At 50.7% G+C, this 17,181-nt stretch overlaps 1 protein-coding gene across 3 annotated transcripts in view; it reads right to left on the reverse strand.

The window, feature by feature from the left end:
* Nucleotides 1–5,111, reverse strand: part of RALB (RAS like proto-oncogene B) — a 48,083-nt gene extending 42,972 nt beyond the window's left edge. Inside the window, exons 1-3 of one of the 3 annotated variants that reach the window (XM_038564925.1) lie at nucleotides 4,962–5,080; nucleotides 4,340–4,441; nucleotides 4,190–4,229 (exon numbers count right to left, since the gene is read on the reverse strand). The gene's annotated coding sequence lies outside the window, so the exon portion shown is untranslated. Of the gene's footprint in view, nucleotides 1–4,189; nucleotides 4,230–4,339; nucleotides 4,442–4,961 lie in introns of all 3 variants that reach the window. The other 2 variants (XM_038564926.1, XM_038564924.1) reach the window with 2 other exon arrangements.
* Between the last annotated feature and the right edge of the window lie 12,070 nt (nucleotides 5,112–17,181).

The following is a 17,181-nucleotide window of genomic DNA, read 5'->3' on the forward strand; positions in this document are numbered from 1 at the left end:
AGTCAGAAGCTCGGGTAACAATTTGGACTTGCAATGGACATCCGAAGTGGGGTGTGGTCTTGTGGGACCGGGACCATAATGTGTGGAATCTGACGCTGTCTCCAGGTAGATAGTGCCAGAACTAAGTTGAGATGTAGACACCCAGGGGGGCACCTAGGTGGCTCAGTGATTGAACATCTGCCTTGGGTTCAGAGTGTGATCCCAGGGTCCTGGGATCAAGTTCCACATCAGGCTTCCCGCAGAGAGCCTGCTTCTCCCTCTGCCTACATCTCTGCCTCTCTCTGTGTCTCTCATGAATAAATAAATAAAATCTTTAAAGAAAAAAAAAGAAAGAAAGAAATGTAGACACCCAGCTGGTGCCAGAGAATTGCATGGTGGTGCAGGAGAAACCACACACACACGCTCCTCCACCTTGGAAAGGGGTACAGAACCCCCTTAGGCATGAAAAAATGGAAGAACTTAATGGATAAGCACCTATCATTTTTAGATTTTAAAAAAGCTTAACTTGCAAGTATGCGTAAAGGTACCCCCCTGAAAAAATCCACTAAGAATAGGATCAGCTAATCCACACTATGACTGTCCTCCAATCCTTTCCTGTTTTTACAGCCAGAGTGGGGGGGGTGGGGAAGGGAAGGAGAGGGGCGATCGGAGAGGTGGGATGAAAGAAAAGGAAGATACTAACTCATAAATTAGGGCAGCAATTGGGAAAAGAGCCAAAAACAGGGCGAAAGGAGACACAAGCTGTGCTGAGTGTCCAGTCCGCCCAGTGATGACTCCAGCAACCTTCAACTTGGCTGGGATGAACAAAAGCTATTTTTACCAGCCTTCACTTTCTGAAGTTACAATTTAACATGATTTATGAACGCTCCCGTTATCAATACGCTTCGTTCAAAGGATATCTGTTATACAGAAATACTACAATCACAGATGTTTCACAGATAAGAAGGGAACATAGAGGTCGTTTAATCAGGCTGCAGGCTCAGGACGCCCCTTCTCTCCAGCTGAAGACGCTTCAGGAAGATTTCACCTAGAAGCTAAAAGAATAAAGCCCTTCTATCCAGGTGGATAATTAAAAGTATTAGGTTTTCAAAAGAGAAATGCAATAGTGCTGGCCAAATAAATACTGTACAAAGATCTAAAATAATTGGGGTGGAGGGGCAAGGTTTAGGTTCTCTAAGATTTTTTTTAAGCTACTTTGCCAATGAGTTTTACACAAACAAGGGGTGCTTGGGTGGCCCAGTGGGTTAAGCATCTGCCTTCAGCTCAGGTCATGATCCCAAGGTCCTTGGATTGAGCCCTGTGTCTGGCTCTCTGCTCAGTGGTGAGTCTGCTTCTCCCTCTCCCTCTGTGGACTTCTCTCTCTCTCTACCAAGTAAATAAATAAAATATTTTTAAAAAATACACAGATGATTAATGACTAATTTTAAGCTGTTCATCAAGGAGTTCATTTTGGCAGTAATTTTTTCTACCAATTTGTTTTAGGGTTAAAAAAAAACCCTCAGCTGTTCCATTTGGTTTAGGGATCAGTAAGATTTAAATTTCTAATTTCCAAAGCTACTGCATATTTGGCTAATTAATTCTTTCTAGCATCTGACAATGAAGAACCAGAAGAAGGAACATAAAGTTAAAAGTCTAATATTAAAAGTTTCTAAATTGGTAAAACTCCAGCTGTATTTTATTCTTCTGGAGTACATACTTTAATAAGCATAGGAAACAAAGATTTTTCTCAATAATGTCCAGTCTAAACCTTCAAATGTAGTAGCCTCTGACAACATCAAAGGTCCTCAAGCTCCCCCTGTGCAGTCCCCTCTAACACTGTACCACCTTTGGTCTATGTGCCAATAGAAGGGATGGTGTGTCCTTTCCAACATTAGATACAAAGATAGCACACTGTCCATCTCTCTCTCCCTCTCTCAGATCACTTGCTCTGGAGAGAAACTTAGTTGTCATGTTGTGAAGGGTCCTAGGGAGAGAGGCCCAAGCAGTGGAGCACTGAAGCTTCCAGCCACAGCCATGTGAGTGAACCATCTCAGAAGCAGATTCTCCAACCCCAGTCAAGCCTTCAGCTGACAACAACCTCAGAAGAGGTCCTGAGCCAGAAGCACCTGCCAAGCAGCTCCCAGATCCCTGAACTTCAGAAACTGTAGGAGATAATAAATGTCTGTTCCTTTGAGCTGTTACGTTTGGGGTAACATAGTATACGGCAGAAAATTCATTCAGGACAAACTATAGAGGTGGCCAGCTACACAGGACCAAATTATTATACTTCCTTCAACTCATGCCCTATGCTAAAATTATGTATGTAGGTAGTTTGACATGTTTCATTTGGATCAGACCTCACTTGAAGTTTTCTATTTCAAGTCCCAATCTCATGAGCTTAGAGTATACTGTATCTAAGTTGCCCACAAAACCCTGGCAAAAACAACAATGGCAATACATTAGCAATTATCAATTAATAGCACCATTTCCTGCATTTATATTCCAATTTTTTCAGAAAGCACAAACTCTCCAAAGATTCATGGACGTCCACAATGACACACAGAGAACACTCACAGAAATTATGAGCAGTTCCTTTTTTTTTTTTTTTTAGAGTAACATAACCTTGCAATACCTTCCCCCTTTGACTTCCCACGGCCACAGTCTTTTCATCTTCTCACTCTCACCCATCCAAAAGCTTACACGCCCTCTCACCTCCTGGCCCTTCTCCTTTTTGAAACCTTTAAGGATATGTACACATATACGCCCATGTTTATATTCCTAAGTAACCAAAAAACTGAGAAGCTAAAGGAGCCAGTTCATGGTCAAATCGCCAAGGCCAGATATGTATCTGGTATTGCTTAGATCAGCGGGTCTGTGGCAAGAGGATAGCTGATGCTCAATAAATGTTGATTTCCCTCCTGTTCCTTACCCACCTCCCCCATGATTAGGAAAGAGCTCCATTTTCTCTGGGACTCGGGTCTCTCTGATTCAGACTTAACAACACACGTTCATTTAAAAAAATAATCTCAAGACTCTTGCATATATATCTTACAGCAGGGGTTGTTTGTTTAGAAGTAACTGGAGTCAAGGCAAAGTGGGACTCTTGCCTGTCATCTTGAGACAAACTATGCTGGGGACATTAGAAGAGTTCACCAAGATCTCTCCCAACACTGTCGTTATACTGTCTCCAAATTTAGCTTTCAGAAAAGGTCTCCACCGATGTTTCTACCTTCCATAAATTCCAAGAGTGGAGAGGAATCTGGTAACTAAATGCAAAGAGGCATTGTGGGATTGGGCGATGTGGCACAATGCATTACCTCAACTCTCTGGTTTACAAATTTCCAGAGTCTTGAGCCATCTCCAGCCAAGGCAAGAACCTTCCAGAATTAAGGCAAGAATTCAGGACTTTTTCTTCTACTTGCACCTGCCACCGACACCTGCCTAGATTCCATTCAACGTTCTAATTCTTGTCTTCCCACCTACGTGTCTTGGTCCCATATTCACAAAGTCCTGGGAAAGTTTCTAGCACTGGAGAGATCTTGTGGAGATCTCAGCTCCCCCACCGTTTCCAGTGGGAAATACCATGAATTGAAAAGGAAGGAAAGACTTGCATTCGGTCAGAAGAAAGCAGACTAGGGGACAGGACTAAAACCACACACAAAGAATGTGTATCCCTGGCCTTATTCCTACCCCCCACCCCCGTCCCGCCCTCGATACCACAAAGAAAACTTCAAACATTCCGAATTTCACGTAATCCTAACAGGGAGGGAAAACTTACCACCCTTTTACTGCTGTGGACTCTCCAGCACAGCCAGGTGAAAAGTCATGCTCAAGACCCCTCCATTAGTAGTGTTGCAAAACCAGTATCGAACCTAAGCCTCACACTCTGATATCCTTTTCTTCCCAATATTCAACGCCACCACCATAGTCACTCCATTTCTGAGAACTTCCATGTTCTACTTCCATTGCCCCGTGTTTAAGAAACATGGCACCTGGGTGGCGCAGTGGTTGGGCGTCTGCCTTTGGTTCAGGTGGTGATCCTGGGGTCCTGGGGTCCTGGGGTCGAGCCCCGCATCACGCTCCCTACGGGGAGCCTGCTTCTCCCTCTGCCTGTGTCTCGGTGTCTCACGAATGATACTCAGCTGAGTCTCTTCCAGGGGCAACTCAAAGCAGTCTGCCAGCCACAAGAACTTCTCCCCGGAAGACTCACCTGATAACAATATCAAAGCTCCAACGTTTCCAATACTCATCTGTAAGTTGGCACAGAGAGGACATTGCTCAAACAAGCAGTCTGGGCACAGCTATCTCTGCCACTGGCAGTTCTGAACCAACCGCGACCCCCATAACCTGACATACCCACCAGAGGGCAAGAACAGCGGAAGCCCAGTCCGGCCGAACAGCTCAAGTCCGCGGTGCCTCCTCGTAGAAGCCACACTCAGGGCCAGCCCCTACCAGAAGGGAGCTGAAGGGGGGGGGGGGGGGGGGGACGAAGGGGGGGGGCAGGGAAACAACTTGAGGCTTACTTGCAAGGCAGGACCAAGAACAAACAGACCGAACAACTTTTGGAACACGGCCCCGGGTCAGTCCAAGCTCTTAAGGCACTAATAAGTTTTGCAACACAATTCTAGCTCTTACCCTGCCCAGAGCAGCAACGAAAGCACTAAGGAAGTGGACCATCCTCGGGCCGGAGGCCCGAAAGGGCAGGAAGTGGAAGCCGAGGCCATTTGTGGGAAAAGGGAAGGAGCGGCGAAAAGGGAGAGGCTGGGGCGCCGCCGGGTTTCCCCAGCCCGGGCCGGGAGGCCGGGAGGCCGGGAGGCTTTCTCCATCGGACCTGCCGGGCAGAACCGGGCCGAGAGCCCCGCGTCGCCCTGCGCCGTCCCCGCAGCCTGCGCGCAGACCGCGGTGCAGGAGGCCCCCGAGCGCGGGGCGGCCACCCCACTTCCCGGCCCGCGCCCCACCCCGCCCGCAGCGGGCCCCCCTACCTGGGACCGTCCCGCGCCGCCCCGGCCGTCCGCACCGGTCCCGCCGCTCCTACACCTGCCCCGCCCTCCCGCTCGCCTCCCCGCGGGGCCGGACCCCAGCAGTCCCCCGCCGATGTGTCATGGAGCAGCCCCGGCTCGCGGCCCCACCCCCGAGCGCGCCCCCGCCGTCGCCTAGGCAACCCCGCCTCCCGGGAGCGCGCGCTTTCCTTCCGCTCCCGCCCTCCGCGGGCCACGCCCCCCGGGGCCCACCAGCCAATCCCAAGCGGGGCCGGGAGGCTGGGGGCGGAGACTCGGCGGGGGCGCAGCCGCCTCCCCCGCCCTCCCGCTGCTGCGGCCGAGGGGCGAGCGGGGCCGGGGGCTCGGGCGTGCGCGGGTGGAGGGCGCTCCGCGGCGGGCTTGGGTCAGAGCCAGGCCAAGCCAGGGGAAGCAAAAGGGAGCGGCAGGCTGATAGCGAGAAGCCAAAATGACGGCGCGGCGCGGGAGGGTCTCAGGGCCCGGCGCCTGCGGCAGCGGACCTCCGCCTGGCCCGGCGACATCCCGTGAGCTGGCGCGGGCTTACGCGACCAGTGCCTGGCAGTAACGCGGTCCAGATCACCTACAAGGGGAGAACCCTAACCCCAGTTCCTTGGGGCAGGAAGTGCAGGAGGCGGGCTCGCGGACTGGTTTGTCTCCCACAGCCTGCCCCGGTCATTGACCTCCAAATCCAGGGAGGTCGTTGTAATTCTCTATCCAAACAGGGCTTCGCCTCGGGTTGACTTTCCTAACCATCCGGCCCTCCCTAGCGCTGACCCCCGTCCACCACCACCACCACCTGCACCACCGGCTCCCCTCCACCCCCAGCCCCTCACCCCCGCAGGGTTTGTGGTCCCTCTGGCCCTTACACAAAACTCACGGCAGGTCACACTGTATCTCAAATGTTTAAATGTCCGCCTCTGTAATCTCTGGGGATGGAAACACTCTTGTTCGAGTTGATACCCGCAGCGGCTAGCTAATTCTTTCCTTGTTAATAATTACACGTTAGGATACATGTGTATTATATGAGAGGTTTTGTGCCTTGATTAGATTGTTATGTAAAAGCAGCCAACAGATCCAGGCCGGCCACCAAGGGCTGTATCAAAAGGCACAGAAGAGGGGCACCTGGGTGGCTCAGGTCCTGACACCCCAGTCCTGGGATGGAGTCCGGCATCAGGCCCCTCATGGGGAGCCTGTTTCTCCCTCTGCCTATGTCTCTGCCTCTCTCTCTGTGTCTGTCATGAATAAATTTTAAACATTTTTTAAAGAGGTTTAAAAAAAAAGCACAAAAGCTATACCTTAGTCTTCAATAGAAGGCTTAATCAAAACAAACAAACAAAAAATCAAAAAAAAAACACAAACCATGTGACTGGAAGAGTATCCTAGTGTTAGACTATCTTCAATTCTCTGTTTTATCTTTCTCATTCACATTAAAGACTTATTGCATGCTAAGTATATGACGGAAATGCTGCTTGGCAGTATAACGGAGAAAGGGAAGAGGTGTCTCAAAAAAGTTCTCGAGGGTTTACAACCTAGAAGGGGAATCAGACCCAAACCTCTTCTTATGGAGTAATGATTAAGTGCACCGGTTTGGAATCAGGAAGCATAGGTTCGAAGGAGGACTTGACCATATAACTAGCAATTACTTTATGAAATCTCTTAAGCTCTGTAGGCCTCAGTTTCCCCAGCTGCCCAATAGGAGCAGTACTTCTACTAGGAGCTTGGGAGTGCCAGGTGATTGTCACCAGAGTCCACGATGGACCCAAGGCCCATTATATCTGGGAGTGTGTGACACCATGAATACTGGTGCAGCCAATACTGTGTGTAGCCTGGTGGAGAAGAGCTGCTGTGGTGATGCCATTTTATCCAATGGAAGTTTAGACAGGAGAGCTGCCTGCAGCATCCTGCCCAAGTGAAATGAGTAGTTCAGGGAACGAGATCAGGGTCATGGACAGACCAGGATTTTCCCACCCTGAAACCCCCAGCACCCACACTAGGCACAGGAGATGTTCTCACCTTTCTTCAGGTGTGTAACTTCCATTCCTTTGTGTTAGTAACAGGATGTGATAAAGGATGCACTGCCTTTCGACCCCCAACCACCTATCTACCCACCTCAGCCTTCAGCACTCAGATCTGCTGGACTTTACCAGTAGGATCATCTGTCCAGTTCCTGGACATGCCAGGCCTAGCTGAGTGTTGTAGGTTCAGAGGGTAATGGCAGGATGCTTTTGGAGAGGCTGTCCCCCAGCCCAAGAACATGTTCCACCAGAGAAAGATCACTGGCAGACCTTGGCTGTGGCTGCCTCCAGGATTGCTCATGTCAAGCCTCAGGATACTCTTGTCTGCTAAGCTGCTCTAGGGAACTCAGACTCCCAGCAGAGCCAGGGGCCTGAGAAACAGGAATACAAGTTCCCCAGAAGGTCCTGCAAGGTCCCTCTAACCCTTTATGGCTGCGGAAAGAACATTCTAGACACTCCCTCCTTCAAAAGTATTTACTGAGCATGGTGTGAATCTTTAGTGCTGCTAAACAATATTTCCACTTCTGGGCATTGGGTAGGATTGAACTTTCTAGCTCCCTGTGTTGGGTGGGGCTACGTGACTGGCTCTAACTAATGACCTGTGAGCGGAAGTGTCACATAAATCATTTGGGGGCCAGAGAACTCATTTGCCAATGTGAGACCCTCCGAAGCTCTTGTCTCTATGGGATGGCCGCTGGGAATGTTTAGGTGGTGGCTGCCCCATCAGTTGGACCCCTACAGTGCGCATGCACAGCACTCCTCCTGCCAACCTGCGGTGGACACTTAGCATGAATGAGAAACAAACCTTTGTGATTTGAGGGCACTAAGATTTGGAAGTCATTTGTTACTGCCTCGTTGCTAGCTTGCTCTGACTGACACAAGGCCCTCAGGTGTGCTAAGCGGGGACACAGTGGTGGTGGACAGCTCAGAGAAGAGGTAATAACCCAGTGGACAAGCAAGTCAATAGTTACAAATTGTGTCATTACAAATTGCTTGAGGCTGGGTAGCAGAAAAAAGGCCTCTTTAGGAGTAACATTAAGTTTATGCCCTAAAGGGTGAAAAGGAATCAATCTTGGAAAATGTTGGTGGAGAGGGGAATATCTCAGGCAGAGGGGCAAGCATGAACAAACTTCTAAGGCAGAAAGAGGAGAAGAGGACCCCTCTTAAGAAAAGACGGGTCACTCAAGTGGAGGGGGCCGTAAGCAGGGGGCAGTGAGGCCACAGAGAGGGAGGTGAGAGCCAGATTAGGTAGGGGCTTCTTTTTTTTTTTTTTAATTTTATTTATGATAGTCACAGAGAGAGAGAGAGAGACAGAGACACAGGCAGAGGGAGAAGCAGGCTCCATGCACCGGGAGCCTGACGTGGGATTCGATCCCGGGCCTCCAGGATCGCACCCTGGGCCAAAGGCAGGCGCTAAACCGCTGCGCCACCCAGGGATCCCTAGGTGGGGGCTTCTATGTAATGATAAGTAGATTGGAATTTACTCCAAGTGTGATACAGAGCTACTGAGGAGGTTTAAGCCAGGAAGGTGACATGTTTGATTCAGACTTTTTTTTTTTAAGACATTATTTATTTATTCATGAAAGACACAGAGAGAGAGGCAGAGACATAGACGGAGGGAGAAACAGGCTCCCTGCAGGGAGCCCAATGCGGGGACTCGATCCCAGGACCCTGGGATCATGACCTAAGCTGAATGCAGATGCTCAACCACTGAACCACCCAGGTGCCCCTGATTCGGGCTTTAAAAAGACCACTCTGGCTGTTATGTGGGAAATGAGCTGTGAGGGGCAGGATGTGGGAATGGAGGTTAGGAGGCTGTTTCAGGAGTCCAGACAAAGTGGGGCCCCAGGAGCAGAGGCTAGAAGCGTAATCTGCCCTCAGACAACAGATGTGGAGAGACTGTAGGAGGAGGGGAGCAAGAGAGCTGATGACTAAACCAGAGGTTTCTCCTGCCAGATCCCAGAGGAAACAGGGGCAAGCTGGAAGTTGGGGCCCCCTGACGTGCTTTGACCCCAGGAAGATAGTGCCCAAAAGGCAGGCAGGAACAGGGGAGGGAGTGGAGCAAATAGCTGACCAATTTCCTAGGACATCAGCAGCATCAGAGACTTATTCCCATGAGCCCACAGTGTCACCTAAACAGATGGTATTACTAGACAGAGTCTCACAAGCTCCAACACCCCCATGGGTATTTGATGCTTGGTGTCTACCTGGATTTGAAAGGACAAGTGCCACCAATCTATAGATGAAAAAACAGAAACCATTCCTGCCGACTGAATGTTATGGAAAGAATCTGCTGTCAATAGCAAAACTAGGGGCACCTGGATGGCTCACTCAGTCGGTTAAGTGTCCAACTCTTGATCTCAGCTCAGGTCTTGATCACAGGGTTGTGGCATCGAGCCCTGTGTTGGGAATCCACTCTCAGCAGGGAGTCTGCTTAAGATATTCTCTCCCTCTCCCTCTGCCCCTCCCCCCACTTGTCTGCCATCTCTCTCTCTCTCTCTCTCTCTCTCTCTCTTAAATAAATAAATCTTTTTTAAAAAACAGCAAAACTAGGTGGAATTCATCTTCAGGACTTGGGTCATCTTTCTATTCTGTTTCTCCACCCTCCATTCCCACATGTTCTCTCCTCACTTCCTGCCATCTCACCCTATTCCTAGGAGCAGGTCTCACAGCCTCATTCACATGCAGGACTAGATAACTAATGAGGGCTCAGTAGGTACCCACTCCTTCCTAGACGTTTGGATCATCCAGGTGATCAAAGCCTAAAGTCCAGGCCAGGGGAAGTCATCAGGGGAGGACTGGAGATCTTCCATTCACAACTGCTAGAATGGAATGATTTGCCCCCTCCTCAGGAAAAGGCTCAGACTCCTGAGTCCTTTACCCAAGGCACCAGATAAGGGTAACATATGATTAGAATCCTCTCCAAAGCCTGGGTACCATCCCCAAGCCTTCCTGTCCTTGCAGTTGTTTGCTGACAGCTACCAAGAAAAGCTCCTAGCGTTTGCTTATTCCCAAAACATATTCAAACTCTTGACTTTGTTGCTCAATCTAGGTATTGCCACTATAAAAGACTTACTAGGGGGTTTAAAAACCACTTTTTGCTATGTGTCTTATTGAGAGCCTCTCTTTCCTCATTACCATCCTTCTCTGTGGTCTCTGCAGCCCCAGCCAGCCAGCAGGCGCTAACCAGATGTTCCTGGGAATAGCTCTGCTACTAAGGCAGAGACTGAAGTAATTAGCTAGAGGATGAGCTTTCATCTTCCAAAAGAAAGTCATCTACTTGGGAAACATATTAGAAAAAAAATGGCTCATTTCTATGCTAAATTATTGAATTAGCTAGATTTATCTTTCTGCCATCATAGCTTATAAAAAGTAATCTGCCAAAATGAAGTCAAATCTGTCTTGTCATTAAATACTAAGTGTTCATCATTATCACTAATCCCCACTATATGCCCTCTCATGTTCTCCCCCACTTCCATCTTTGTGGACACACACGCTCCCTGCTTCTGAAAATCTGCACGGTGATCAACCACCACAGATCTGGTACTATTGACCTCCAAGTAACCAGATAAAAGCCCCTTCAGGGAGAGGGGTACACACAAAGCCCCCTTGCACAATCTGCTCAGGTGACAGTCCCAGTCTTGGTACTTAGGACCATAAATTGCAGGAAGCAATTTACTCTCCAGGTAGTTGGGCAGATCCAGACACAGCAGCTCAATGGGAAGGGCCAGCTGGCCAGAGGTCAGAATTCTGCTCTCTGCCCCTCTAGTTCCATTCCTGCCTGCTCTCACCTCCCACAGGGAAGAGGAGAGGCCCAGAGTTCAGAAGGGACATGTTTGGGGCAGGTGAGGCTGTGGGGAGCCTCTCAACCAAGACCAAGGTCCACCCTCCCCCAAGCAATTCAGGCTGGCACCACACCAGGTCCTGTGCCTAGCACTTTATAACGTCATCATGTCATCTTTTATTGCCGCATAGTCTAAGAGGGAGCTATGATTTCCTATTTAGAGAGAGGTCAGTGAGGTTGATAGGCAGCGGAGGCCTCAAACCAGCTGTGCCTGACTACAAAACCATACTCTGTAACACAGTCCTACCACCTTCCCACTGACAATTGCAAGCTGTGTGACCTTGGACTAGATACCTCCCCTCTCTGACCTGTTTTCTCGGTACAGTAACAGTCAGTCTTGAGTCTACACTGAGCACCTGCAATGGGCAGGAGCTGTTCCAGGCAGCAACTGTCTGGGACTTCTAGGGTTTATGCTCTAACACCTCCTGAGTGGGTACCTGGATAAGGTAGAGACCACACCTTGGCAGAACTAGCTTAGCTCCTGACTGTTGGGGTCCCATGGGACTCCTGACCCTCAGTGTTCTTACCCCCTTTTCCTCACAGCCTGAGGCCATCTCCAGGAACTTCCCTGGAGGAATAGCTGGTATATAAAAGGAAAGGTTAAAAATTACCTGACACTTAAACATAGGAGATCAGGACCTATGGTTAACCAGAAATAATAACTTATGACTATTGTCAGTCACTCACATTTTAGAATTCTTTTAATCCTTCCTCGAAGCTGCGGTGTTATACATCAAAGTGCCTACTACAGTGACCCATAGTAAGCCTCATCAAATACCTGTTATGGATAGATGGATGGCTAAGTAGATTGGTGGATGGATGGATGAGTGGTTGGGTGGATGGATGGATGGATAGATGGATGGATTGGATGGGTGAATGCATGGATGGATGAGTGATTGGATGGATGGATGGATGGATGGATGGATGGATGGATGGATGGATGGATGAAGGAACAGCTGGAGAAAGTTTGGTCGGGAGGTTCAAGGACAAGGGCATGCTTTTCATGACCTGGGGTGCCCTGGTAAGGCAGGCATGGGAAAGTAGACATAGAAGAGGGAACTGGGCAGCTAGAGAGCTGTCTGAGGATCTGAGCGATACGGGCAGGAGATGGAGAAAAAACACACAGAGAAAAGCATGTCAGATCTGGAACATAGACCCCAAGTGTCGACGGTGCTAGTCTCTGTGTGCCAGCCAGGTATTACTCACACCTGCCAAGTAGGGCCCCTGCTGTCCGCCTGGTCAGCTCACACTGAGTAGAGGCTGCCTCTTACATCTCAGGAGAGCTGTGACAGGCTAGGTCTGATAGTCAGTGACCAACATCTGTGGCAGGCCTCACTCTGCCTGAGGCCAGGAGGCCCCAGAGTGTCCATCCAGCGGCCCCTTCTCAGTGAACAAAGCCCCAAGACTAGGGATTGACACATCAAGTATATATGGGGGACATACTTACACTACAAAGTATTCATTGTTAACTGGAAATTCAAATTTACCTGGGCATCCTGTATGTTTATTTGCAAAATCTGACAACCCCACCCAAGCCCAGGTATCTCTGGATAGGCAAATCTCAGTGGTCCCCACTCATTGACATGGTCAAAGCCCCCAGCTGTAGTACTTGCCAAGAGGGGAGGAACTGACTCCTGGACAGAGGGACTCCCTCCACCCCCCTCCCACAGGGCATATAATATCTCCCCAGTGAGGATGGGGGGATGGGGGGGAATCAGAGCTAAGCCTCAGGGAGGAGGATGGGGTGAGGGGATATAGCTCCAGGCCCAGTTCCTTCCTCCTCATTTTCCGCAGCCTTCCTCCTAAGGAAGCCCCCCCTGGCCTCCCCCAACCCACCAACCTGCCCCCATTCATTCCCTCAGCATATAATGACTGAGAGTCACAATAGCAGATCAGCCACGACCTCCAGCCTTATCCAATCTCACCTCATCTTCTACGAAGCCTCCTGAATGGCTCGGGCCTCTCCCATCTGTCTATACATTTTCACAATCAATCACACCGCTCCTCCATTCTGCTGTCTGATGGGGGCCGTGCGAGGGCCTCCAACTGAAATCCTAAGACCCCAGCACACATCGCGCCCAGTGCTACAGCATGACACAGCTACTGCCTCAAACAGAAAGAGGATTTAAACCCTGACCTGCTACCTCCCAGCTGGGAGCCTGGAGCAGGACTTGTCATGCCTCTAAGCCTCAGTTTACTTGTCTACAAGGAGAGAGCTGTTGCAGGGAGGTTGGTGGAAGGATTTAAAACTATGCTGCAAGCGCTTGATGCCAACCTGGCCTGTAGGAGCCCCTTAGTTTCCTGTATCTCATTTTGCTTTAGGTTAACTTGTTATTTTTATTTTCATGTTTAATTGTGGTAAAATACACATAACGTAAAATTCACCATCTTGACCATGTTTAAGTGTACAGTCCAGTGGCATTAAGCAGGGTCACGTTGTTGCGCAACCACCCAACCACCATCCATCCCCGGAGTCTTTTCATCCTACAAAACTGAAACCTGGGGGCACCTGGGTGGCTCAGTGGTTAAGCATCTGCCTTTGGCTCATGTCATGACCTTGGGGTCCTGGGATCGTGTCCCACATTGGGCTCCCCGCAGGGAGTCTGCTTCTCCCTCTGCCTGTGTCTCTGCCTCTCTCTGTGTGTCTCTCATGAGTAAATAAATAAAATCTCTAAAAAAAAAAAAAAAAAAACTGAAACCCATCTTCATTAACCCTAACTCCCTCCTCCCCTCCCCCCAGCCACTGGCAACCACCATTCTCCTTTCTCTCTCTCTGACTTTGACCACTCGAAGGACCTCATACAGGTGCAGTTATACAGTACTTGGTTCTTGTTGCAACTGGCTCATTGCACGTAGCATAATGTCCTCAAGGTTCAACCATGTTGTGGCATGGATCAGAGTTTCCTTCCTTTTAAGGCTGAATAATATGCCATTGTGTGTAGACACCACATTTTGCTTATCCATTCATCTGTCAGTGGACGTTTGGACTTTTTCCAACTTCTGGCTACTGTGAATAATGCTGCTGTGCACACGGGGGTGCAAATATCTCTTTGAGCCCTTGCTCCCTGTTCTTTTCAAGCCCCTGTTCTTTTGGATACATACCAGAAGTAGGATTGCTGGATCATATGGCAGCCCTCCTTTTAATTTTTTTGAGGAACCGCCATAGCATTTTGCATTCCCCCCAATGGTGCTCCAGGGTTTCAATCTCTCCACATCCTCACCAATGCTCACTGTTCATTCTCTGATAGCAGCACCCCACACACACAATGGGCGTGAAGTGGCCATTTCCTCTATTTGGGGACCCTGATCTCAGCAGGACCCAATGGATGTTTGTCCTGTGAACTGGATTCTGTCTCAAGCTCTCTCAGCTGGTCCTTTGGCTCCCTGAGATGCAAACAGGGCTGTTTCTCTCCCTGGGGGGGACCTCGGGCCCTGTGGTTCTGGGGGATCACATACCCTAGAGCCACCTCAGTCTGCTTTCTAGGGCAGGCTCGGGTAGCAGGGAGAGAGGGTGAGGGCATGGCACAGGGTCCTGGCCACCGGGTAACCACGGCCCCTGCAGCTTTGTCTGCTGGTGCGGCACAGAGACATGCCCTGTCAGCTCTGGCGGGGCCAAGGACAAACACAGCCCTGTGACTGTGACTGATGGAGCCTGCATCCTGTGGCTGCTAATTCCTTTCCAGCTTCCTGTACTGACTTTGCTCCGCTTCCCAGTTCCCAGGAGAGAGGCCTTCCCTCCTCCCCTGGAGCCCTGCTCTCACTGCCCTGCCCAAAGGCAGAGTGGGTGGTGGCCTGAGATCCTTCCAGGAGGACCCCATCTCCAAATCCCCAACAGTCACACATGGTGCCTGGAAGCCGCCCTCTCACTGGCTTCACAGCACACACAGGCGAAGGCACCCCCAAGGAGGCTGGCAGAAAATAGTGGAAAATGGTAAGCTCTGATCTCTGGAATGATCTAGAACAAGACTGGCAATGGCAGCAGGCTGCGGATAGCCTGCTGTTCCTCCCTTCGAGGAGGATGCTTTGTCATGGCTTTGGAGCCAGAGAGCTGGCTGGGTTCAAACTGCAGCTCCATCAACGCATGCTGTGTGACTGACACAAGCTCTTAACCTCTCAGAGTACTTCTAGGCACATGAGGACGTCACACGTGAATCACAGGGCTGCCCCTGTGGCTTTTCAGAGCATTTGGGGTCCTCCTCATGGGGAGGGGGGATCACATCCACCCGACTGGCACTAATTAATGCAGAACCCCACCCCCACCCCCGTCCATCCCCATCCCCGCCGCTACAATCCCACACGCTTTTAGAGCATCGGTTGGAACCACACACGAGATTCAAGGTTGTTATCCTTCCTTTTTCTGACATGATCTGGCTTGTTCCTAAGAGAAAAAAACAGCCCCTCTGTGGCACCGGCTCCACACCACCCTTTGTGTTTGGGCTTCTAGGGAAACAGCAGTCCAATGGCGGTTTCCTTCCAGGACCCTCCTGTCCCCTGCCCCCCTCCAGAAATTTCCCCAACGGCTGCCAAGTCCTCTGATAAGAAAAGTGAGCCATTTCCAGAAAGAGGCCCGCACATTTCAGAGATGTGGAACAGAGGCAAGGCCTCTCCAGTGCCCCCCACCTCCACGCCACCCCACTCCCCACATGCGCAGTCACGGGTCACCTGGACTCCACTCCCAACAGCACGGGACCTCGTGGAATGCACCAAGGACACATAGACAGATCAACCCTGCTGAGGGTTCAGATGATCATCTCCTCCACTGCTTGTCGCTCCTGCCCCTGCCCCCAAGTCCTGGACATTAAGACTATGCAGGGGTTGGGGGAGATTATTGCACCCCCACTACACACCCGGATCTTAGAGGGACACAGATTTGGCATTCAATACACATACATTTAGCCTTTATTTATTGATCACAAACCAGTTGCTGGGCTCTGTCCTGGGTATTAGGGCACAAGAGTGAGCAAGAAAGCCCCTCCAGGGCCCAGGGATGGGAGGCCCAAGCAGGGCTGAAGTAGGCCGGGGGCCGTCCTTGCCCATTCTCCCACCCTGCCCTCCTTCCCACTCCTTGCCCCCATGTTGCTGGTGTTCAAAGCCCCCAGCACACTCTGCTCGCTTGAACCCTCCTCCACTGAGGGAACAGGGAAGATAGTGGGAATCCCAACAGAAGAGCAAAGTCCACGGAGGAGAAACCGCCTAGCCAAAGACAAACAAGGTGCGTGGTGCAGGATGTGATTACAACCATGAACACAAAGGAGTGGGGAACACACAGGGAAATGAAAGTGAGGGATCCAGCTTCCTTACCCAGCTCAAGTTTAAGACAACTCCGAAGAGCAAATCCCAGTTTTCCACCTTTTGTTCCAAGAAGGGCGATGTGAGGCTGCAGGGCCAGGACCAGGGCCTCAGGCTAAGCCTGAGTCAAGGCTCCCCATGTGCACCCCTCCGTGGGATCAGCAGCCTCCCTCAGCCTCCTGCCCTCCTGGGGTGCCACTTCCCCACTCCCAAACCCCATCCACACACAGTCATGATGGGTGTGTTCCCTCAACACCTTTAGTGATGGTCCCCGCCTCTAACTCCTGGAAAGTCCAGGTTTTCTGCCACAAAGCCAGGCCCTCACCACCTCCTTCCTCCCTGCTGCTCCCCAGACAGCACGGAGCACTCCAGTGCCCCCCAATTATTCACATCCCTTCTCCTCCTCCCCTGCAGCTCTCCACCATCTCTCTGTTCCTCCTCCAAACTCAACCAAGCAGTAGGGCTTCCCTATCACCCCACTCCTCTCTGGAGAAGTATGCTGGCCCCCCTCTGCCTTCCATTCCCCCACCCCACCCAGGGACTGGGGGCTTCATCTTCTGTCTGTATCCTGGGGCCTGGCACGGAGCAGGAGAAGACGAGCATTATTGAGTACCTACAGTGGGCTGGCCACTTCCACGAAGGCCATCACAAATAACGCTCACGACAAATCCATGACCTCAGAAGAGAGGGCTTCAGAGCAGAGTCATCATGGGAGAGCTAAGTAGGCAGCCAGCTGTCCAGAGGGAGGTGGAGCTTGAATTGGGCTTCCAGAATGAAGAGGATTCTGGCAACACTCAAAGGAGGGAGGGAGGAAAGATGGACAGCATTCAAGGCAGGGGACACGGAGAGAAACAAAGGCCCGGAGGTGGGGAAGCCCCAAGAAGTGACTGGCCAGGCAACATAGGACCATTTAACAGAGGAATCGGGGATGTAGCTAGAGAACTCTATCAGGACCAGAAAGCCTGGAATGACAAGAAGAGCACCCGCCTGCCATGGAAATGGGGAAGCTTCTGGGTAAGGGTGAGCAGTGTTTTCAAGAAGGGGAACCCTGGTTGAC

Source organism: Canis lupus, chromosome 19, assembly GCF_011100685.1.
Source record: "Canis lupus familiaris isolate Mischka breed German Shepherd chromosome 19, alternate assembly UU_Cfam_GSD_1.0, whole genome shotgun sequence".
In the NCBI taxonomy this organism is placed as follows: Eukaryota; Metazoa; Chordata; class Mammalia; order Carnivora; family Canidae; genus Canis; species Canis lupus.